This window comes from Zonotrichia leucophrys, chromosome 8 (assembly GCF_028769735.1).
Source record: "Zonotrichia leucophrys gambelii isolate GWCS_2022_RI chromosome 8, RI_Zleu_2.0, whole genome shotgun sequence".
Taxonomy (NCBI): Eukaryota; Metazoa; Chordata; class Aves; order Passeriformes; family Passerellidae; genus Zonotrichia; species Zonotrichia leucophrys.
Genome location: NC_088178.1, coordinates 8958528 through 8983556, shown reverse-complemented (window position 1 = coordinate 8983556; position 25029 = coordinate 8958528). Strand labels below are relative to the sequence as shown.

Genomic DNA, 25029 nt, shown 5'->3' with positions numbered 1-25029 from the left:
CACTTGTTTTTGTGATATGAGGGGGGGGATTCTGTCAGAACTGATTTCTGCCAAGTGGAAAGAGTATTTAGAGGTGCAGACAGTAGACACATAATTCATGTGATCTAGAATCTGTCGGTTGAAGCCACTCTGCTGCTGCCTGTAGAGATTGTCTATATGCTTGTCCATGGTTCCTTTCCATCCCTGAAGGCAGGAGATGTGAGTATTCTAACACACCTTCAGACTGAAGGCTCTATCACCTGTCTCTACTGTGACCTAAGGACACCAAGAAATATATTTTTACCAAGGGGTGATAGTTCTGCTGAAAGCTCCAGTAAAAAAAAGGGATTTCTACCATGTTGTTTTTATCCCACATCAATGGTACAAACCACCTCACACATGGCACAAACTTCCAATTATTTGGATGAAGTCACTTACTGGGCAAGATAGTGAAGGCTTTCCTACAGGACAGCATGCAGGTGTATTAGCTAATTTCAATGGTAGGCAGAGCTGGAGAAAGTGCTCTGAGGGATTATTCTGTGTGTGTATATATGGGTCATAAATGCGTCTTCCCCCTGAAGCCAAGGAAGGTGATATAAAGTATGTTTGGCTGCTAAAAGGAGTAGCACTGATTGCCTGGTCCCCAAGGGAACCACTAAGCCTTCATGCCCTGAACAGCCCCACCTGGGCACCCTCCCACACCCTGCCCCTGGGCCCAGGGCTCTATGTAAGCTCAGCCCAGGGGCCCCTCTGTCTCTTAGCTCTGTGGCCTCTGGTGTTATCCTAAAGGAGTCATGCCAAGATTTCTACTACTAAGGCTGTTTGTGGTTAATGGGCTTGCTTTTCATCATATTTGGAAGAGTAGAATATGTGCATTGGTGGGTTTCTTTAAGGAGAGAAGGCTTTGGGAGTAAAGTATTGTAAAATGATTTCATTTTCATAAATGACAAGTTGAACTGACCTGCCTTCTCCTGTAACAGGTGTAATGGCGGCCTACAACTGCCCCATGGCTGCATGCTTTTTGCCTTTAAGCAAAAGATTCTGGTAAATCCAGGTAAAAATACTAAGCATGAGGACTTTCATCTCAGCAAAAAGCTGAAGCTTTTTCTCAGCTGCTGCCTCCAGTGGTAAGTTTTGATGGAATAAGTTTTCTTCAACACTATAGGTAACTTTCTGCATTGAACATGTGGTACCCTCAGTGGTTGCAGGGAATTAGCTCTCATTTCACTGAGTTTAACTTCCTTGCAAGAGTGCCTTTCCCTCCCTGCAGCTCTGATGCCCTTATTCAAGCTGTTTATCTCTGCTGACACTGGAAAAGAAGAAAAGTATCTTGAATGATGCTTGAAGCAGGCTGATTGTTATGTATGAGGTGCTGCTGACTGCGGCTGGCACGAATCTGAACTGAGGTCTGAGGGATCTGTGCCTCACACCTAGGGGGTATGGAACACTGTTCCTGTCAGCAGTGGGACACAGCTGCTGGTCCCCATTTCGGGCTGCTTTTACTTTTGAGTAATTCTTCCCCTAATATTTCTGTGCTTTAAAATAATGAGTAATTAAGAATGCTTGCCTTGAGATAATTATCAGGTATTTGCTGATGACATGGTGATGATGAAATTATTGACAGTCATGCTGTTTTCACATAGCTCATTTTAGTGGGGATGTCACTTTTGAAGCCTTAGGAGCTAGAAAAATGAGCACAGAGCCTTTTCTGTAGCTCTCTTCACCCAGCCCCGTGCCAAACACCAGACAAAGGCTGTATGTGCACTGCAGGCTGTTGAGTGCAACTTCTTTTGAGTGCTTGTTTATGACTTAGTAGAGCACTATAAACAATCATCTTCATGTCATCTAAATTGATCAGTACTAACATTAACTTTTATTGCTTGTGCATGGGAATTGTCTAATAAAGCAAAGCACTGCTCTTGTACCTATTTTTTTTTTTTTTTTTAGTTTAGTGAAAATGTAAGGAGAGATTTGAAGGTGGTTTTTTACTCTGCTCTTCAGAGACCAAGAGTCACTCTTGGGATGAAGAGCTTTGTTTGGGGTCTAGAGTCCTTTTATTCTTTCTGTGACAGCTCTATTAATGCTTTCTCAGTTGCTCCTGTACATAACTTGTGAGTCTAGGATCTGGCATGTGCCTCTTCCCTGAGTTCTACCCGTGTGTGGCAAGAGCTTTACAGAACAGCTAAACAAACAGATGAAGCTGGGACAGTCAGGTGTCCTTTCTCTCTAGCCTATTCTGGATCCTTGTTTCTAGAGAGCCCTACTCCCTTTCCTCATTGCACACACTTGCCTGATTGGATCAGTGAAATTCACTTAGCTCTTGCTCAGAGGGATCAGTATTTGCCAGCAGAGTATGGATTTCATGTGCATGCTGCCAGCTTCATACAGAAGAGGTTTTTTGCTTGAGGTAATGCTCCAAGGTAGTGTGCATCATGAGCTCTCTTGCTGTGTATATGAAGAAATGCAAACCAACCAGTTTTGTACAGAAATAGTATTGTATAACAGGAAAGAAATCTTAAACTGCAAAATTAATATTGTTGTTTTCCTGAGAAGCACAAGCCCTACCTTCCCCACTGCTTGTCCCTGCTGGTTTAAGAGAGCTCAGGCTCTAAGATAAGGTTTGATTTGTTGTTAAGAAGCACTACTGCATTTGTAATTAATCCATAGCCTTTGTTTTTTCTTTTATTAGAGAATAGCTAAAAAACCCCAAACCAATTAAACAGAAATAAGTTACTTTACTTCTTATGCTGCAGAAAAAACCCGAAACAAACAAAACCCCAAACCCATCAGGGTTAGGAAGATAACAGCTCTCTATTTGCTTTCTTAGCCGACTAAAAGCATCTACTAACCAGTGTGACTCCTGTAAAATTCCCCATATAGGGCCCAGTTTCAACTCCTCCAAGACCTCACTCTCATTGCCTTTAATGGGGTGAGTGTGAGGAAGGACAAGGCCAGGCTCAGCACTGTGCCAAGGCACTGAGGGTTTAAAAGGATTCATGTGTCAACTTTGAACGTCCCTTCTGTTTTCTGGGCTCTGCCTCTTCAGCTGTGGGACAGTGACACCTTTGTATGACAGAATTGCTGAAGAATCAGGTTTTGAAGTGCCCCTTGATTTTTCATATCCAGTTTACCGTGTAGTAGCTAAGAACTGTTGTAAGGTTATGTTGCTCATAGCATGAGCAATGTTACTATTTCTCTTTCTCCATAGAGAATGTGCTTAAAAATGTCCCATGAGCACTTAAAAAGCAGTAGCCCAAATTAATTCATGTTTGACTGTAGTCCAATAGATAGCATTCCAAAGCTGAGTTTGTAGTAACCCTGAGTCTGCACATTGCTTAAATATGCAAGATTTGGACTCAGAAATCTTAGATTATGCAAGTGCTTGTGTCCCTTTGGTAAGTGCTAAGCAACCGACTCATAAGTGAGAAGGCTGGTGCTCTCTGGTTTGTGTGCTGCTAACTAAAGATATTTGATTTTAAAAAAGTTCATTTCCACCATGCTATGTGTTACTGTATTACACTGCTCAGAATGATGGGGAGAACAATTCCCAGTGGAGAAAAACATCTGATGTGTTTGAAGTGCAGGAGACTGAGCACCTGAGCTGACTGACCCTGTGTCCCACGGGGGCTCTAGCACTCCCCACAGCTAGGTAAGGCAGACATGAGACACTTCAAAATCTTAAGAGATTTTGGCAGTGAATGAAATAAAGGCTTAATGGAACACTTCTAAAATCAGCTCCCTTAAATCTTGAAATGTGTGAGCATTTTGAGAGCTGGAAACTCTTGGTTCACTTGCTCTTGTCTAAAAAGCACAGGTCACCCCCAGCATGGAGTTCAGCCTTGTTGGCTGGTGGGAGAGCAAGGAGCATCAGACTTCCCCAGAGATGGAAGAGAGGCCACAGCAGGGTGTTGCCACCCTGCTGGGAACTGAGGAGGGCAGGGGCTTGGCAGGCTCTGGTGTAACAAGATGGCAACATAATTTTAAGGTAGATAATATTTGCTCTGTCACACAAGCAAACCCTTCATTTCAGATCTAATAATTATACTGGCTGGTTGAAGATTTGGTGCAATTGCTTCAGTGTCATCATCTCCCATAGCAATGTTCACAAAGGGAGAGACCAAGGACTACACACCTCAGTCCTGGGGCAGGCTTGACAATAATTCTCTTATCCATCTAAAATTATTACTGTTACCCAAGGCAGATGGATACTTACCCAAAAAAGAGATATTTGTATGTGCTTTTGAACTGCAGCTGTCTCTGCCATGAAATATGATTGTCTAAACGCCAAAAGCACAATAGAATAATTAAAATAGAACTTGATCTCAGTTCAACTTGGACTGCATGAGGAGTTGCAATTAAAAAAATCCCCAACTGACTGCTTTTCAGAGGTGCTGGACTCATGCTTTATAGATGGGGAAAAAGGTGGGTTGTATTAAAATGTGTGAACAAGGACAGGAGATGCTTGGGTTTGGTTTGTTTGTTGTGTATGCCAGTGATTCAGCTGGAAGGGGCCAACCTTCCTAAGCAAGCTTCTCTTTCCAGGCAAAGGGAATTGTCAGATAGATGGAGGCACTTAGAACAAAGCAGCCAAAGTCCTCCTTCACAAAGGTTTGGGATGGAGTCAGTCATCAACTGGATTTTAAATTTTTGACTGGATTTTAAATTCATACCAGAAAGATATATTAAAAATATGACAAGCTTTGAGAACCTAAAGGATCCAAACAAGTAAATGAGGCTATAAAAAGTTAAAAGAAGCAGGGATCCTTCTATATGAAAGGTAATGATTTCAAACTCCCTAGACTTCTTTCAAAACTCAGCTGTGGGCTTTGCTCTTGCTCAGTTCCAGAAAACAAACTTAGATGAGGTTAGAGTTTCTTTAGGACTGGGATTTAGAATACTTCTGTGTAGATTAACACTGGCAATTACACATGGTAAACTGAATCATAAAGAAAGTGTTATTGCTCTCTGATGAAATTATTTCAAAATCCATTCTTGGTTTTAAAGTTTTTAGAGTTGGCAGCAAAACTGCTTCATGGGATGGAAACATAATTTCAGTGTTTGAACTACATTTTTTCTGAGTTAGAAGTACAAATAATTTTTCCAGCAGAATGACATCTGGCAAAGCAAAAGGTCTGATCTTCCTGGCCCTCTCTAGACTTAGTATATAAGGGCTGTTTTAATGAAGATGATTTTGAGCAGGACCTTGTGGTCAGGTGTTTTAAAGCATCAGGGCAAGTGGTTATATTTAATATTTGTATTTTTCCCTTTGAGTACCATGAGCAGAATTGCTCCCTGTTTAGGCATCTACACTGTAGGTGCCCATACCTGACCTGCTAGCTACTCTCTGTGTAGTCAAGTGACTTTATTCTTCTGAAGTACAAATAATGTCTCTGAAACATCTGTCTTACAGTCAAGTAATTTATACTTTTGAGGTGCTTCTTTCTCCCCCATGGATGATAGACTGATTCTCCCCCACTTTAGGTGTGGGTTTTCTGAGTTCTGCACTTCAGGGAGATGTGATTCCATCCATGTAGTCCTTCCTATTGTGTGCCAAGTATGCTGACAGCCTGCTAATTTCAGTGTGCTGGATGTTTCAAAATACACTTTTTTGCTGCTGTAATTAAAACTTAACATGAAAATGAATACATTTGGTCCCCTCTGTTACTGGGGAACTGTTTTGACAGCAATGCTTCAGCTGGGCATTGAGCCTTGGGATGAACATATAAATGGCAAAATAAGCAAGATATGTTTAGCCAGGGACATCTTTCTGCCAACAAGGTTCCCTGATTATTAGAGGTTCATTGGCCTAACTTCTTAATTAGTTTTTTTTTTTTTTTAATGCAGTGGAAATGTCTGGAACGTAGGTAAAAAGCAGGGGCACATGAGCCAGATGGAAGAGCTCAGGAATGCCATGCCATCCACAAAGAGTGGGACTTGGAGCAAATGGTGGGAGAAGCACAATAATGAACACTCAAGGCTTGCATCGTGATGCACGAAGGAAAAAAATAGGGTAGGAAGGGAAGACTCATAATGGAAAAAGCAATATACTAACCTGCCAAAGTTAGCTTAAAAGGAGTGATTTTACAATGGCAAATATAACTGCACAGCAAAGCAGATTTCCCACTCTGTGTGGGAGGTTTCCATGCCGTGGTGAGACACTCTGAGCTGCATGGAATTACAGTCTGGATACTGTGTGTGGGGGAATTCCTCTAGCTTGTGTTGGAGGGACTGAGATTATCTGGAGGAGAGATAGACTGATATAAATGTATATTCTGGGAGTCACAAACCAGCTTGTGAGTGCATGACTAGGACTTCAGCATGCCTTGACAATAATGAGAGAGACAAATCATGATTCAGCTCTAATTTATGCCAGTTCCACATTAGTAAGTCAGCTGACAGCAGTGGAATTAGTCCTGAATTTTTGTGTTATAAAATCAAAACTAAGAATAGTTTATGGTCTTGGAATTTGGGCTTCCACACTCCATCAATTTGTATCACAAAGACTACATTATTCAGGCACGAGTTGTTTCATATTTAATATCATATTACATATGTCCCTTGATGAACAAAGGACTGTAATGTAATTGGGTTCAACCATCAGGTTAAACCCTCAAGAGAACAGAGTTCAAGCTGTTAATAAATTACTGCAGAATCCTGACATAAAATTGAAGGTTGGGAATTCCATCTGTTGTTTTAATAGAGAGAGAATGATTACTTAAATATTTTAGAAAGGCTTGGCTGAGTAATAACCAGAGAGATGAGGTAGGATAGTATTTACAAGTCTGAGCAACTGACTCACTCTGATAGCATTTTAAGACAAACAACAAGAAGCTACTAAAAAACATTCAATTTTTCTTTTCTCGGTCTTTCAAGCTTCCCTAAAAATTCTCCATCCTGGAATAAGACATGGCATTAAAAAATTATGAAGTTGACATGGCCTTAGCTTCATTTCTGGAGGCATTACTGCTGTAAAATTGCAAGGTCTAACCTTGATTTAAGTGCCTTGAATCTGAAACATCTTGGTCTGAAGCAGTTTTATTGCATGGTGATGGAATGTAGGAAATGACTGGCTGCCTTGAAGCTGAGTGGTAGGAGCTGGGTAGAGAAGGGAGGAATAATTGGTTGAGCAAGCAGAAGAAATTGTGGTATAAGACAAAGAAAAATACTATTAATGAGAGGACATGTAATTTGGGTGTTTTTCTTACTCTCAGAAGGAGCTAATGATGAAATCTGTGAAACTAATGATCAATTCAGCTTTGAAAAAGCATAGAATGCTTAGAGAGGCAATCCAGAAAGTGGAGACGCTGCGCACAGAGCTGTAGCTCGGCTGAGGGCTTGGAGGCAGCTGCTGATCCTTTCCGCAGCCTTTCCTTTGCAGAGGCTGTCACGGAGCGTTCAGAGCACTGCGGGGTGCTGGGGAGCGCCGGCCGCTCTGCTCCCCTCGGGCTCCTCTGGGTGCCGGCAGCAGCCGCTCAGCAGCGGGCCCGGGAGCAAAGGAACCGTGGGGTCCAACACCTCTGGGGCCGTCGGCAGGAGCTGCTGCTGGGCGGAGACTGGGCAGGCAGCAGTGGGCACTGCCAGCCAGCCTCGGAGTGCCAGCTCTATCAGGACACATAACCCCCCTTCCTGGGAGGAGGGTGTCAGCATTCCTTTCAATTAAAACCAAACTCCTGTTTCTGTGTCAGTATGTGTAACATTTTTGCATAACACAAGGCTTCTTTATGGAAGTATATTCAAAGTATTAACATGGCAAGGTTTAAAATACTTAATACTGAATTTTTAAAAAAGCATCACATTTTTGTAACTAGGTCATCTATCCATTAATTCGTATCCCTTATTGCTCAGAGATATTAATATAGATATTTTTTTCATAGCATTAATCTCCTGCAATATGAATGTCCTTATTTCTAAAATGAAACCCATTAAGCATTTGCTGGTTCACAAAAGAATACAATAATCTGATAGCCTGATTAGACGTTATTTAATTTGATAATGGTGTACCAGTGGCTAGGTGGAAACTGTTAAGTAAATATGGATGTATTGCTCTATTAAATAACAACTAAATTATCCTCTTGATCTATCCTTAAACAGTTCTCCCACTTTCTTAGCATTTTTAGGAACAGATTAATGAAATCTGCGTAATAACTTGCATATGCAAATTATAAATGCAATTACTTTTTCTAGTCACAGCAGACATAGGTGACAACACAACTGCCTTCAAGTTTTTGCCGAAATGTAGAGGTATCCTACTGCAGTGGTAAGGTAACGGCCACATCTTCAGCTCCTCATGTCCAGAGGGAATGAACAAGAATGGCAAAGACATTCAGGACAGAGGCAGCACAGGGAAAGACTGCTCCATGTGCAAACTGCCCCTGCCTTGGCTGGTCAGGCTGGGAGCACAGGGCCTTCCTCCCTCCTGTGCATGTGGAGGTGCTGATATGGCCTGACACCACATCTGTGTTCCAGAGGCTGAAAACATTGCACAAAAAGATGTTAGTCCTGCCTATGCACTGGTTTAGGAAGAGGAAAGCTGGGAAGGAGGTGGGAAGTGGAGCAGGGGGAGCTGGCACATGTGTCACATGGGATCTCAAGGAGAAGGATTGCAGCTTGCTTTATGGTGCTGGAGAAGTGATCCTAAAACAGGAGCTCTGAGATGTGTCAGGGCAATTTTTGGCTATTGCAGTAACTTGCAGTCCTTGCAGAGAGAAGTTGCTGCTGTGGAAGAGTGAGCTGGGATTGGTGTTTGTCACCATGGCTGGTGCCAATCCAGGGATAAAGGTGTGGGGAGTCTTTTCCCATAGCCCCAGGGCTTCTCCAGAGAACAGAGCCTGTGTGTCCATGTGCAGTGTGTGCCTTGGTGAGCCCTGCAGTGCCCAGAGCTGCAGTGTGTGCATCCTGTGATACCTCTGCAGCAAATTGGATTTGCTTCAGTGGAGTTGCTCCAATTTGTGCCTGAACAGAATTAGGCCTTCTACATGGTTTGGATTCAAATTATTGCTTGTCACAGCCACCAAAGTCATCTGATGTTAATTCATTGGAGTACTGTGGATTGTCTGTGCTCTCATCTTGTCTCTTACTGTCAAAGAAACATCCCCAGCTGAAATGTATCCAGGGCTCATGCACAGCAGCTCCTCTCTTTTTCCTGCAGCTGGAGGAAAGGAGATATCTTTTGTAGTACACAGTGACCAGAAACTAGCTTGTAAGTCAGGTATAAACTATAAGAATGTTAAAATAGTTCTGTGCCAAAGAAATAGCTTACAAATATTCCTTGTGGGGATTATGCATGAAACCAGTTAGCAGGAATTACTGGGTTTTAGGCAGCTGGAAAACATTGATGTATATATTAAGTGTTTTCTATTGATTAAGTGCAGCCTCTCTGTAAATATCTCTTCTTATCTACCTTGCTGCTGTGTTGCTACCTTTTGCACTCTGCTATGGAGCTGCTTTTGCTCTTTAGCTTGGTTTTTTGTTTTTTTTTTTTTTGTTTTTTTTTTTTTTTTTTTTTTTTTTTTTTTGGTTTTTTTTGATTTTTTTCCTCCAATTTCTTGTGGGTAACTAAGAACTCTTGGGAAATGACAGAATGTGATTTGTTTTACAAGTCTGGAAGAACTTTCTGTAAAAGGCAAGATGGGAGCTGGAACAGGGTCTTAGTTTGAGGGTTACAGATACCATGTATAACCCCTGAAAACATATGTGGATCTCATTCAGTATAAGAAAAATGTGAGACAATGATTTATTATTGCATACTTTTTCCAAAAAGTGAAGAATAACTAAAATGGGAAGGTTGTTTTGATGCCTTTTAAAATTTCAGTTGGTTTAATATACAATAGTTATATACTTATTTACAGTTTTGAGCTTATGCTTTGAGAAATTTTAAAATTCAAACAAATTTTTTCTTTAAGTCGCTGAGCAATTACCTGTCTGTGTGGGCAAGCAAGGCCTTAAGAAACCAAATGCCTCATGCCTAATTGTACTTACATTGTCCATCTGTCCATGAAAATAGCATGGTATTCTCAAATGTTTAAAAGCCTGACAAAATTTGTTCATCAGGCCTGGAGCCAATGGGCTCTTAAGGTGTTTTTTTTGTTTGTTTTTGAGGCATCTAATCTAACATTAAGCTGTCAGGTGGAGGAAGGCTGTCTCTCAGGAGATGAGAGAGGACAGGGAGCTGTACCTTCTCTGTGAATGTTAAAGGGCTGTGGTGGTTCTGGGCAGCAGAAGTCAATCAGGTTCAGACAGCAGCATTCATTTCAAAGGTGATGCTCCCATACCATCTGGGATTAATACATGCTACAGAATGATTCATAAAACTGCACGGAAATGATGTATGTTTATCCAATACCTTTGGCACTCAGCACTATTCATAAAAGTGTAAATGTTCTGTTCCCTTTGAAATAGGGACCTGACAGTGTACGGGGTTCCCTGCTTCTTGTTAGCATCTCATCTAAGCTAGCAGTGGACAGGGAACATTTTAATTTCTCCTGTGTCTCAGGAGAAGGGCAGATCAGTCTACTTCTGCATTACCCTGCCTACCAGCAGTCCTAGCTATAAAGTTATAAATGGTAATTTTTCTGCTAAAACTGCTCTTGGATGAGTTGAATATCAACAATGCAAAAGAGTTTGGTATTCACTATATAAAAATGTAAAACAACAGCACTAGAATTCTCCCTGGACTGTATTTAAGCCCTTTAAAACTACCACAAATATTACTGAAACTATCAACCCCAAAACAGCCCCCAACATTTTAAGGCAAAACAAGCCCTGGGCAAAACTAAGTAGAGCCTCAGCATTCATTATACATTACAGGATGCTTATTCCTATAGCTGCAGGTGATCTAGGTACTCCATAGCAACAACCTTGAAGCATTTAAAAAAAAATTGTATCATTAAAAAGTAATAGTTGCTGGGACTCTTCAAACACAATTTTAAAACTTGACAGACTATCAGAATTTTGGAAACGGAACTTTATTTTTATAGTCACTCTCATGACAAAGATTTTTAGCAGAAAACTTTTACTCTAAAAAACCCATAAAATAATACTCCCCAAGTGAAGGAGTGAGGTTTCTTATAATGCTTTTTCATGCAAGCCCCGTCCCAGAAGGAACAGCTACACTGTGCCATAGGCAGCTTTGAGCAGTGGAGCTGGGGGGAAATGGCTGCACAGCCTGTTGGTGCATTCAGACCAAAGTTGAATGAGAACCTAAAACTTCTCTGAATTAAGAATTTATGTGGATAGTTCTATCAAAATGAGCAACTCAGTCACAGAGTATTTCTGAAAAATCTCATTTTACAAGTCAAATTAAAAATCCCACTTTACAGGACCACTCTATGTTTACCATGGAAGTTAAAAGGCATTGAGGGCCCTTTGTCAATAGCCTCAGTAAACAGAAGTGGGAGATGAGTCTCACACTTGCCTTCCATAGCCAGGGATCCGGAGTCACACACAGCCTGACATGACAGTTTTCTGGTACCTGGTGACAATGCAGGGACTGCCCTCGGGGCAGCTCTGTGATCCTGAGCTGTCTGGTCACTCATCCGGGATGCAGGAAACCGACTGCAGCATTTCTGCAGCGGAACAAAAAGAAATGGGGGACCTTCAAAACCTCTCATGAAATAGTTATTTTCTGCCTTGCCATGGCATCTGCTAAACTTGTCCTTCTTCATTTGCGAAGAATGGATTGCTCTGCTGCTAGGGATTCAATTGAACCTGGCATGGGTCCACAGTATCCACGCTGGTAGCAGGGACTAGGGCTCTTCCTTGTGCATTAGCCCATACTCGGGAGGCTAAAGTGGACACTCAGCACAAGTAATTGTGTGTGTGCAGAACAGCAGACCTGTGGGCAGCTTGTAGCATTAGCACATGTTTGGTTTTAGTATAGGTGAAGGGATGCCAAATAAAGTGAACATACCTCAGGGCCAGAAATAAGATCCTGCTGCTGGGCTGTAAGATGGCCTCACATAACACTCATGTTACTGAGGGAAAGAAGAGTTTTTCTCCACAAAAGTTAGATGTTAGGGAAGCAACTGCTGGAGCTGCATTGCTTCTGAAAGGAGTGGGAGTGCAAAACCTCAGTGGTGGTGGCTCTGGTCATGAAGGCTGCCTCTGGTTCAGGTGAGTGGGAAAAACTCATCTGGAGCTGGTTTCTGTGGTAGAGGGAATGGGGCCACCTTCCTTTCAGACTTAACTCCTGCTCTGTTCACTTCAATACATTTCTTTTTCTAGCATTAGTGTGCTGGACAGCCGGGCAGGGACGTGAGCACAGATTTTAAGTGTATTCAATGTGTACAGAACAGCTGCAGTGAGCAATGCCAGAGCCCAGGCCACCAAGCAGTGACCCAGAGCATCTGCTCAGTGCCTCCCCTGAGCACCAGTGCTGTGCTGTGGCTGCTCTCTGGTACTGGGAACAAATGGCCCTTTTCACTGACTGAGGGGCTGATGCTTCCAGAAAGCCATGTGTGGCCTGGGGGAGACTGCAGTGACCTGGTACAGGTCTGAGAGGGAACGTTTGTGCCAGTGTCTCATCCCTCTCCTTAGTGCATTCCTGCTTGCTTGCAAGCAGATGCTCTCCCGGTGCTTTCATATTCTGCTTGGGAAACTAATTCAGTGTCTGGGGGGTGGATGCAAAGGTCTGAGACAGTGAAATAAGAATGAAGGCTGTAGCATCTCCTCAAAGGAAGCATGCCAAACAGACTCTTAATCCCTAAATAACTGGTCTAGTAGAACACAAAATACAGTGCTCCTGAAACAGAAGTTCAGCTGTTGCATCAGAAAATTTTCATTTACATGTTTTCTAAAGAAATCTCCATCTACTGGGCCTTTCTCTTCAGCTAGCTCTTCTCAGCAGCTGAGTTATGGTCCCTTCTAGCTCCTCTGGAAAACTTTCCCTCACCTCAGAGGTGGAGCTGCTGGGGTGGCCACTGGCCAGAGGTGATCCTGCTCTTCCTCTTCTGCCAGCTCTGGAAATTGCCTCACCATCTGTGGGGCTTGTTCAGAGCACTGAATTGGCAGAAAACTACCTCCCTCCTAAAAAGGGAGCTTTTTAAAGGTTCTTCCAGATGAGCATATTCATTTGCTACCAGGAAAGGTGTAATTTCCCTGTCCCTTGGCACTGTGTTGTCTGACCAGGATGTGGGTGCCAGCACAAGCTAGATGGGCCATGGAGGATATACAAGGACTCATCAAAAATCATCCTTTTTCCAGACTGAGATGGGACTCCTTACTGAAGCAGCCCATAAGGATGGTGGACTGTAATACATGCATTGGTGTAGTGAAAATCCTTGAGAATGAAAGATGAAATCCTGGCATCATTAAAATCAGTGGAAAAATGTGCTGAATGCCATTAAGGTATTTTACAATAAAAAGTAGGGGTCTCTGTGAACCCATCAGACTGTTCACACCTTCAACCCTTATGACTTAAGAGCAATTTGCTGGTGCGGGTTTTTGTTTTCTGGTATTTTAGAAAAATATCAAGCACCGTATACTAGGTTGATGCTTCCCCCCACCTTCCCCTTTGAACTTATGAGAAAGCAAGTGTTGCAATCTGTTTTCCCTGGCCCATAACAAAAGGAAGTGCTCTCTCAGCCAGGCACACTTTAGAAGTGTAAGATCAAGACTTAAAGAGAAATATTAAGAGCATGCAGTTATCACATAATGCAGAAATCTGCATCTATGAATTAATGATTATAAACCTTGATGTTTTTGTAAACCACCGCTTCTTTCCCAAAGTCAGAAGAGAGCTTGTCCCTTGTTTTCCTGTTAGACCATAGGATAAGACACGCTTACCCATGTGAAGCTTAGGTTTGCCTGTGTTGCAACTTGAGGCCATGTAGAAAATGTATTTCTGGCTTTTTGTTTGAAAATCTAAAGCTGCACTCTTCCTGTTGGATGGGCTGGAGTGCTACAGAACCAAAGGCACTCCAGTTTCAGCTTCATGGAGCCTGTGGTGACAATGCAAATGCAAAAACCTTTTGCAGGATTTGAAATGTAGATTATATTGGTATTATATAGGACACTGGGGACATAGGAGTCATTTGGCATTGGCTTCATACTGGCATATTTATATTCACGTTTTTCTATTTATGATGGTTTAGGAATAGGATCAGGAAATGGATATTGAAGCATTACTTGCCAAAAGCAAAGACGACTGAAACAGATGACGTGATCTTTAGAGTAATTTTGTACAACTGAGGAAAGAGAGGAGTAAAGGAGAAAACCAGTTTACATGTCAGTTCTGTGAACTGCAGAATAGAAAGGCCAGAAACTACAGTGAGAAATGATCTGAAACAGTCAGCAGCATTGCTTTATTGTGAGAAATGATGATGATAAACTTGGCTACAAAGACAGTGAGAAATTTTGTGGTGTAAAAGATCATAGTCCAGAGTTACCAGGTTCATGGGACTGAAATCAGAACTGAAACTGGATGCCAGCAGAATCAGACACTTTGGCTCCACAGAAGAAAACTGGGCAAGAATAAAGATTTTTTCATCCAAATGCCATGGCTCCAGTCCCTGACTCTGAGTAAAACATGCAGAAGAGCTGGGTTATTGTTGTCCCTGAAGATGTCTTGTACAACTTGATAAAGCACAATAAATTGCATTTACTTATTAGGGCGTTTAGCCTAGAGTCTTGCCCTATTCTAAAGATAGGAGCATGGGCTGTAGGTTTGGAGTGACCTTTTCAGTTGCTGTTTCTGCCCTGACACAAGAAGCTGCACTGTCATTATCCTTATATAATTCACTTCTCTGAAAAGAAACCTTATTTCCTCTTTAAATCTCCATGAAGGCTACTTTACTACTTTTTTTAGCCCAGTTCCTCGAACTGCTGTTATTATAACTTAGCTAAAACTTTTGGTAGCAGCAGCTTCAAGGATAGTTTGGAAATTGGATCAGCTGCCCTCCTAGCCTTGGTTTTCCCAAGCTAGATGAACCACTTGCTTTTTTCTACCAGAAATCTCATCTGGCATGAAAATCTTTTGTTTCCTCTATTCTGTGTTGGCTTTACCAGCTTCTGTTCTTACCAGCTGTATCAGCTTGTGTTCTTACTCCTAAAATACCTTTGGAAATGGTTATCTTGTGGCTGCTTATGAAGTCTTTTCCCTACAGTTTTCCTCACTTATCAATTCCAGTGAGTTTCAGTGAATTTTGTTTAAGGAAGTTCCAGGATTCTGGTGTTAATATTTGGGATGACTTCAGGAAATTTTTTCACTTAGTTTCCCTTCCATAAAATTTGCTCTTATGAAGTTAAAATCATAGAGACCAAAATTTGTTTCTTTATCCATTTAACTAAACTTAAGCAAGTTATGATAACTTAATTAAAATTTATTTTGCATGTGCAACTCTCTTATAGCATGATTTCTAAAAGTCTGATGTAACCTTGATTGTTAGTTTGATAATTATTTCATAAAGAAATCTGCCAGCTGCCACGTTCAGGAATAATTTTTCCACATCATTAGTGGAAAACACAGGTCCATGTGAGCAAAATTAAGATTGTTCACTATAGATTTCTTGTTAGTGTTCAAATTCCTAATATGAGTGGGTTTCAGTAGTAAGTTATTGAAGTCATCTTAGCAGAACCTATTCTCGTTCTTCTTCCACATTTTGAAAAGCTTTATAGCTTTAACAATGTTGGCCTTGCTTATCTCATTATAGTTTATTACATCATTGATAAATAATTCTACCTCCCTGCAATAGGTTTCTTACACATTTTTGTTTCTTAATGCTAGCTGCAGGTACCTGTACTGGGATGAAGGTGAGAGTCCCTTGGTTCTGAGTGCCTGTATAATGTCTTCAGTCAGACATTAGCAAGTTTATCTTCATTTTTCTGTTCAAATTTCTTGTATTACACAAGACAGTAAGGGCAAATATCCATTTTCAACTACACTGAAGCTTTACATATAAATTTGGATGTTTAATGTCTATGGAGCATTTGAAGCAGATTGCCACAGGTCCAGGACTTTATATGCTTGTGTGTATTGACTCAGAGTGCAGAGTGGTTGTACATGTTCAGGATCTTTGCTCTGCAAGTGAAGTGGTTACATCAGGCTTCCAGCCTGCTACCATCTGAGGTGCCCTTAAATGAGTAAATATTTATGTGACAATTAACTATTTCACAATGACTATTTTACTGCCTTTATTAAAAAAGCCCAGTAACCAACTAGGAGACTGCAGAAGGATGGCTTGTTCCCTAAGATCTGTTGAACTGGAAAAAACTGTCTTTTAGAAATGAGCAACAGACCAAGATAGATAGTGTTGGATCTGAAATACTGGGGCAGCAATGTCATTTCTGTGGTCTGAGGTTGCAAGTGTCTTGCTCAGTGCTGTGCAAGAGGTTATTTAATCTTCCAGGTTTTAGTTCTCTGCCCAGGAGATAGGGAATCACATTTAGCTTTCTCATAATGGTAGCTCGTTGGGATTAATTTCTGCAGGCTGCTGAATCTGGCAGATGAGCATCTTCATAAATCAGACAATCTAGACATGAATTGCAATCTGGACTCCTCCTTTGGGACCCCTTTGGAAGGCAAGTACATTGAGACATTTTCTCTTGGATTATTCTACAGCAAAACTGCTCTAGAAATACTAGTCAGTTTAACTATTTTAGCCTTTTCAGTATGTCCTGTCTCTTACAGAGCCTATTATTCCTAACAAAATGATCAGAAAGTTGTGTTTTGAAGTGTGGACTGTTTGTTCCTTCCCACAGTTGCTCAGGACTCGTCCTGGCTTGCTCAAGTGATCTGTGCCCAGAGACCAGCTGCAGTTTCAAAGTGGATTTGCTGTGCAGAGGTAGAAATCTCTTGGAAAATAGGTAATCTGATATACTAGTTTGTATCAAACCATGAGGACTATTATTCATGCTGTTCCTGGTCTGCATCATCGTGGCTGTCAGCCTGATATCCCTTCCAATCAGCTGGGTAGACAGGGTTTAAAGCCTCAGGCACGTATATGAAGCAGAGAAAGAAGCCTCACTCCAAGGCTGCCTGGCAAAAGTATCCTTCTCTTGTGTCACATTGAGGGTTTTTAAAATTTTGTTGGGGGGGGGGGGGGTTGTGTGTTGGTTTTTTGGTTTTTTTTTGTTTTTTTTTAGGAGGGGGGGAAAAAAGGCAGTGGTGTAGGCTTTGCCTGTGTTTGATTTGACTTAAGAAAGTGCTGTGAACCTGTAATGTACCTCTGTGTCCTAAACTGCAACAGCAAACTGAGATAGTGCTAAGCCTGACCCTGGAGATGGCTCATGTGGGACTGCTGTCACCCAGGTCCATTTCTTAGCAACACTGTTAGTAAGTGTGATTAATGTAGCCAAGTTCTTGATGATCTGAGCTAGTGGATTCTTTTCTGTCAAGTTTTGCTAACCACAAAATCTGCCAGTCACCACCAAAGCACATGAAATACTTTGAAAGAAAGAAAAATACATGCCTGATTACAAAGGTAAGATTTTAAATATGAAGCTATCTAGATAATTTGGAATACTGGAAATATTCCTGAAAATACTTATGCATATACTTAACCTTAAGCATACACATAATTCTATTAACTTCAGTGGGACTATATATATTTCTAAAGTGAACCACCTGTGTGTTTGAGAAGACAAAGCCATTAAGCTTCTCTGCATGCAGAATTTGATCCCGTGACTAAGTCTTTGTGTATCATGCTGTAAATTTATCCTGAAGCTTGCCATAAAGCCAGTGCTTTTAAAGAGTATATTTGAAGAGCTCCAGTAGAGTCTCAAGGCAGTTATAATAGTGTGTATTTGATTTACAGCGTGCCATTGAATTAGAAGGGTATTTGAAAAAGGATTTATATTAAAATAATGTAGACAATGATTTAGAGCATGGATTGTGGCCATAACTATGGGCAAAACAGAAGAGTTTATTGCAGCAAACAGTTCATTGCCTTCTGTGGGAAAAACACTGAAGTAGAAAATTTGGAGATTGTCATCTTGGCTGAGTATATCTGTTAACTAAAAATACTGGTCAACACATGGCTTTTCAAAGTACAGAGGACTTTCAACAACATTTTGTGTAACCAGCACTGGATAGAATTATCAATGAGCTGGAACAGTGATTTGGAAAGGAGAACCATGGAATCAATAAACCAGCTGGGACAGCGAATCCAAGAAATATACATTTCTTGGAAAATGACAAAGCATTTTGGCAATAAGTGCTACAAAAGAAAGTCGATCTGAGAGTTTTGCCAAATTCCTCAACAATACTGAGATGGCTCCTGAATAGATACATGCCTTGACCTGATTAGTAAACATTTGGGTTTTATACAAAAATCTAGAAATTAAATCTTAATAATTTCAAATCTTTTTTATAACTCTCTCGATTGCTCTCAGTATTGTTTTCCTAATTTCTTACTGGAAGCTTAAAATGCAAGGCTAAAATATCAGCTGGTATAAATTACCTGACTTTTGTGAAGATGGGTTGGTATGAATGACATGGGGCTTGATCTGTCTCCTTCAACACGTCTGTTCCCTGCCTTTAATTACAGTACGTTATTTTGGATTGTAGTGGATTTTAAGATACATGAGGCTGCTCTGAGAAATGACAGCTTATTTTCAACATAATGCTGAACTTTCCATAAATTTTTAAGGTGAAAACAAAGAGAACCCCCTTGGCCTGGACTTGCGCTGGCAGATAGGCAAAGACCGCAGGGCCTCATTTGGTGAGAGCCAGCCCAGAGTGCTTCCTGTGGCTGTGCCAGAAGGTGTGATGGGTGGAAATGCTGGGACTGCACCACTTCATGGCTTGGATTGCCCTCTGTAATTCTGATACAAACAGCTGATTAGGGGGTTGCCAGGCTTATCAGTTGAAATATCAGGTTCTGGTTTTGGTGTTTTTTTTAATGCTTAAACTTGGAAAACAAACCAGCGATGATCCTCTATGGATCCTCTAGCCTTCTACCCTCAGTTCCATACTGAGAGAATCTGGTCAGGCTGCTTCACCCATGGAAAAGATCATATTCATTCTTACGGCCTGAAACCCATGGGTAAAACCTTCCTGGATTCACTGGGAGAGGCAGCACTGCTTTCTGTACCAGCAGCCTCATGGGTGCAGTTACTCCCCAGGACTGTAAGGATCCAGCAGATAAAAACTGATACAGGACAAATGCCAAGGACAGAAAGGTCTGTGCAGTGAAATGATGCATGAAATATTAAGAGGGCGGTGTTTGGCAGCTTCATTAGGAGGCCAGGGGAAGCATTCTGCACACCAAGAAAGGATGAAGGCAACTGTGTCTTGGAAACTTGACAAAGAGATCTTTGTGTTCTCCTCTCTTGTTTGGTTTAACATCGTCACACTCCTCTCTCTTTCCCGGAAAATGCTCTCAGCCACAGCAGAGGACCCTGTGTTTCTGTTTGGGTAGATGTGCAGGTCTCCCTCCATCCCCTACCCCTGACACACTGAATCAGTCTCCTGCTGGATCCACATGGATTCACACAAACTATGGGAGTGGACAGAGGGAGCTCTCCTGCTCTTGTTTCAGGCAGGCTGTATATTCAGCCAGACATTTCAAGATCAATTATTCTCAAATTTGAGTTTATATACAAGCTAGTGAATGAAAGGTTTTGAAAACTTGAATGATTTTTTTTTAATGGGAAAACACAACTTTATCCCAGTGCTCAAGGGATGATGTGTGCCTCAGTCCAACATGGAGAGAGTTGACGGCAAGAGCACAGATAATGAAGCTCATAAATAAGTGGCAGCAGAGCTGCTCATAAATAGCAAAAATAGTGCTGGACATTGAAGAAAATTAACTCCCTGCAAAAAGAAGATACTTGAAAACATAATGTGAAAGAACAAAGAAGTCCAAAGAAAGTTATTTTGATGGTATTTGGGAAAACAGAATAGACAAGGTTGAACTGGATATAATAAGATCACAATTCCTTTTGGACATGAAAATTTGAAAATTTCAAAACCATTTAGTAATATAAACTTCTTACCCCAAAAGTGCTTGCAGAGAATATTAAGAAAATATTCTTTGAAACGTAGAATTCTAATTAACATTCTCAATGTACTTTATTAACATTATAGGCAGAAAAAAATTGACCAATCGTAACTATTTCATAGACACAGATGAATAGGCAGTAAAATCTAAGGAGCTAAGGACAGAAAAAAAAAATTTAAGGCAAATTAATCATAATGCATTGAAGATATTTTTCTACTTCTGTTGAAGAAGAAATAGAAAACAGCATTGCTGCTGCTTGTCACAGAAAAGCATCCTGCTTCATATGGAAACAAGACAGTGCAACTTCTTTTGTGGGAGGCCTTTAAGAGATTCCCCACCACTAGTACTCATCCTTCAGGCCCCTTTGTCTCTTTCTCAGGCACCTGCTAGCTCCTTGATGGTTCTGCAGAGGTAAATCCCTGTGATGAAGGAGAAGACAGTAAAGGAAGCAAGGCAGCACAGTGACCTTGCAAGTCACAGCTCACCCAGTGCTTGTCCCAGTTGTTTAGGATCCTATTTGCCTTGCAATCCAGCTGCAGCACAGATGTTTTCAATACAGCCTCTTCTAAAGCTCTGAGAAGATTGCAGATTTCAGTTTTAAGCTATCAAGAAGAGTATTCTCTGTTGGCACACATTTTCACGATCTGGTTCTAGAAATGCTTTCTTTTGGATGCATAACTGTGAACAGTCACCAGGAAACAGGGATCCCTCACTTGTCCCTAGTTAATGCACCTGGCCTTGGTGCTTGGTTTTACAGTGCAGCATGAGTTCAGCACAAGAGTGGCTACAGAAGCAGAACTGCCATACTTCAGTAATCCTTTTGAGTGCTGCAGATCTCCTGTGTAGCTGCACACAGCAGATGGACTGGAGGGATGCTGTTTGTTGCTTGCATTAAAGGTGGTTTGTGCTGATTCTTCTGTTGCAGGGAGTGAAAGCCTGCAAGTGTCTGGTTTGAGAAGTGCAGTGAGCTTGCTCTCTTTGTTTCTGAGTGAGTCCAAAACAAAATAGGTAAGACAAATATCTTTACTGGCAGTGGATGACTGCTCATCTGCCATATGTGTGATGAAAGAAGATTTATGTCATGGGTAATGCCCAGATTTGTTGGAAATATTGGTTGACTTCCTCAGCAGGCCAGAAATCATCTTGCAATAAAACACAGTATGTTATTACTTCTCTGGGTTACTGCTGTTACAAGTTGATGACTGCATGATGAGAAATTTAATTTTTTCAGTGATAACATTTAACAGAGGCAGTCTCAGGAAAACAGCAGAGGCAATTGCAAGCATTTGGATAAGTGCATGGGCACTGCAGTAAGACTATTTCAAGAATCCGCTACTGTATCCATCATAAAAACAGCCTCTATAATGTGAGAAGATTGATAACACACTCCATACTGTAGGTGATTTTCATTCAGTCTGTAGATTCCAAAAGTGAAAATAAGTTGCATCACATCAGAATCACAGTATATCATGTCTCCAGGCAAAACCAGAAGTTTTTAAAGGAGGTCCTTCAGTTCAAAACAAGTTTTATTTACTTCACTAATGCCTAGAAATACCCCATAGTTTTACTGTGGAAAGGAGTTCTTTCTTATCTCTTTTTTTTTTTTTTTAATTTTATTTTTTTACTTTAAGTGTACTGAATGCTCCATTATACATAATTGTCATCCCAAGCTTATACACTGAAGAAAGAAAATCCTTTTGCAAGATTCTGACTGTATTTTGTAACACATTAAAGGAACTCTCATATGGATTACATCTCCTGAGTCTGCTGGTGCCTGACATATGTTCTGTGAAAAAGAAAAATGACATATTGTTCTGTAAAACTATTCCCCGTGTCTCCCCACTTGCCAAGTTTACTATACATTATGTGAAGGGAAAAAAATGTCCAGAATATTTCAGAAGTGGAACAAACAATTGCAGTTGATTGTGACATCAATGAATATACTTGTGAGTGTAATTGCTGGTGTCAGGAATATTCTGTAAGCTCCTTAAAATGCTTTCACTTGGCATATTTCAGATTGCCTGGTTTGTACCCTTAGAACAGGCCCAGCCCTGTTTATTGCTGTAAATTGAGTGTTATTAAGGAATACTAGGTGTGATGAGCAAACCATGAATTATAGATAACAGCTTTCACAATGCTTTTTGAAATGCACACCACTGATGCTTTGCCATAGAAACCTGTATACAAAATACCATATTGAACAGCTGGCATTAAAGAAACTTAGGAGATAGAACAGAAAGAACATGTCCTTGGACTCATTTATAGAGTGCAATTACATTTTAATGTGTAAAAGTTCCTCGAATAAGGAATTTCAGCTTTGTTTTCTCTGGAGATTGCAAGAGAAATTAAAAAAATTGATCCTTGGAAATGAGGATTTCAAAACTATTGTATTCCAATATAGTCCATCAGATCTCATGTGCTACTTCTGATGCTGTTTGGATAGAAACATGCAGAGATTAGCTACTTCAAGAAGTGAAGGTGATAAGGATGTAGTGATCCTCTCCTTTGGTGTCAACACCAAAATCAGGACTTAAGGTGATGCCCTCTTGCTTGGTGTCTTGAGGTCTTAGGCTCTGTCCCATCGTGCCCATCCCCATTGTCTGGCTGACTGCAGTTCACCACAGCTCTCAGCTGCATTTCCCACTCATGCTGTAGTGTGCATGAGGTTTCTTTTTGGTATCACATGTGTTTGCAGGGATACTTGGAGACTAAACATGTTCTGGGCATGAAGATTAATTTTTGTGTAGTCCTCTTTTGAGTGCTTCTTTATCCCAGGCACTGGAATTCATAGAAAATTTCAAATGCCCTGTCCACTGGAACAGTGACAGGATCATGCACAACCAATCCAGGAGATTTTTTGAAGTGTACTGAGGACATTTTGTTGTAGCAGGTGATGACTGAACTGATTGCTGGACCCATTACACACAAGGAAGGAAGAATTGGTTGAAAAGGTGAAGGTCAAGGGCGGCCTTGGCTGCAATGACCATGAGACTTGACAAATCTTCGTGTGAGACAGACTAGGAGGAATAAGGAGCCCAGGAGAGTGAGTCAGTCTTCAAGGACAACCTCCTTAGGGCATAAAAGCAGTCTATTGCAATATATGGAAAGTAAAACAAGAGTAACAGAGGAGAAGCATAGGTGGAGAGGGGACTCCTGGCCCAGCCCAGATGCACACAGGGAGCACTGAAGGAGGATGCAGAGGTGGCAGCTTAGAAGGTATTCAGAGACACTTCTGGAGCATGCATAGAAAGAACTGCACAATCCAAAGCTCAAACTGAGTTGAAATTAGCAAATGATGTAAATGGTATAAAAGGGCTTCTTGTGCTTATATGCCTGGAAAGAGTGGCCTGTGTCAGCCTGGCTCTAGTGACCACACAGCAAGTCTGTTGTGATGAGGCAGGTTCAAGGTCAAGGCAGGAAATCAAGCCAGCAGGTCAGGATCAGGGAGGCAGGAGACTGGGCACTGACACAGCTGCAGCACAGCTGCAGTGTCACTCAGGCAGAGGCCAAGTGCAAGAGCCTCAGCTTGAAAGCAGCTCCCAAGGGATGGAGAGGCAGGCAAGCCTTTGCTGAGGTTGTCTCTAGCTTTATTCCCAACAAATAGCTCAGATCAGCAAAAAGGCTGACCTTGAACTCAGTCACATAAACTCCTGAACCAACTAAAATCCTGGCAGGGGGAGTTGAATCAGGGCCCTGATGCACTACAGGCTGGGGATTTGCTGTGCAGAAATCAGTATTGCAGAATAAAACCTGGGGTCCTGGTGCTCAGGGAGCTGACTGTGAGTCAGCAACGTGCTCCTGTAGCAAAAGGAGGCTGACAGCACTCCAAGCCCTGTGAGCAATAGGCCAGGCAGCCTCTGAAGAGGAGGCATGAGTCCCTCTCTTTGTTTCTCTTTGTTTACTCTGCCCCATTTTGGGCTCCCCATCATGAGAAAATGAAACACTGATGCAGGGCCAGGGGTGGGCTGCCAGGATATTGTGTGGCTGGAGTTGCTGAGAGAGCTATGCATGTTCAGCCCTAAGGAGAGGTGGTGGCTTCAGGGAGAACCCCCCGGGTGTATGCAGCTACTCAGTGGGGTCAGGAGCAGAAGGAACCCAGCTTTTCCCAGATGTGGAAAGAGGCAGTAAAGATGTGTTGAAACATGAGAGATTTTGACGTGATACAGTAATTTTCCTTTTTGCTGAGAGGGTTATTGAACACTGGAGTGAGCAGGATGTCCAGAGGGGCTGCAGTGTCCCTCACCCTTGCAGATGCTCTGAGCCAACCTGCTTGAGACCCCAAGCAGCCTGCTCTGAGCAGGAACCAGAGGGGATGGAACCATCCCACAAGTGGGGTTTCACATGGCAGCAAGGTGCTTTGGTGTGGTGTTAAAATGCAAGTCTGAGGACAGAGGTTTGTACTTAGCAACACTTCTAATTCTCAGGAACACGTACACTTTATTCTGCTCCAACATCTGTTAATAATAGCATATGAAGCAATACAACTTTCTAATGGAACTGTTGAGAAGAGGAACAGATGGAAAATTCTGTGCAAAATAAGTCATATCAATATGATTTCATTTTTGTGTTTGCCAGGGATTCTGACAATAAAATGGCCTGATTCTGTGGCAGAAGTACAGCAACATTTGAGAACTGCTAGGAGCCCTGTTCCCTTCACCACCGCTGAGGAGCAAAGCCCTAAAATAAAACAGTCAAGTGGCTCCACAGGCTCACTGCTGTCATCTCTCTGAACTCTCTCAGGCACAACCTCTCAAATGCCAAACAGCATGGTGTTCCTACCACTCTTCTGCTCTTCAACTGAACCAGCAGCTCCAGTGGTTAGGGTAGGCATTGGGACTAACCCAGCAAATAAAGCCATCAGCTGTGTTCATGCACTAGGGCTGTACTGTCCCAAGGACAGCCCACTGGCCTTGCATTCTGGAGATGTCACTTCCTCCTTCTGCTCTCATTTCACCTAGCTACTAAACTCCAGAATTTCTTCAGTAAGCATTGTGATAAATATGGAAGTTTATTGTATTAGTTAATTACTGGGATTATATTCCACCTGTTGTGCTGAGAGCCCTCCCATCCACTTTGTGTCTTTGGTATCTGATGTAGTGGTGAATCAAAAAAG

The 25029-nt window shown here is 41.7% G+C and overlaps 1 long non-coding RNA gene across 1 annotated transcript; it reads left to right on the top strand.

The window, feature by feature from the left end:
* Window positions 1–764: 764 nt before the first annotated feature.
* Window positions 765–16494, top strand: LOC135451349 (uncharacterized). The gene is made up of 3 exons (XR_010441284.1): window positions 765–857; window positions 960–1106; window positions 16403–16494. It is a non-coding gene; the product is annotated as an uncharacterized LOC135451349 (long non-coding RNA).
* The last annotated feature ends 8535 nt before the right edge of the window (window positions 16495–25029 follow it).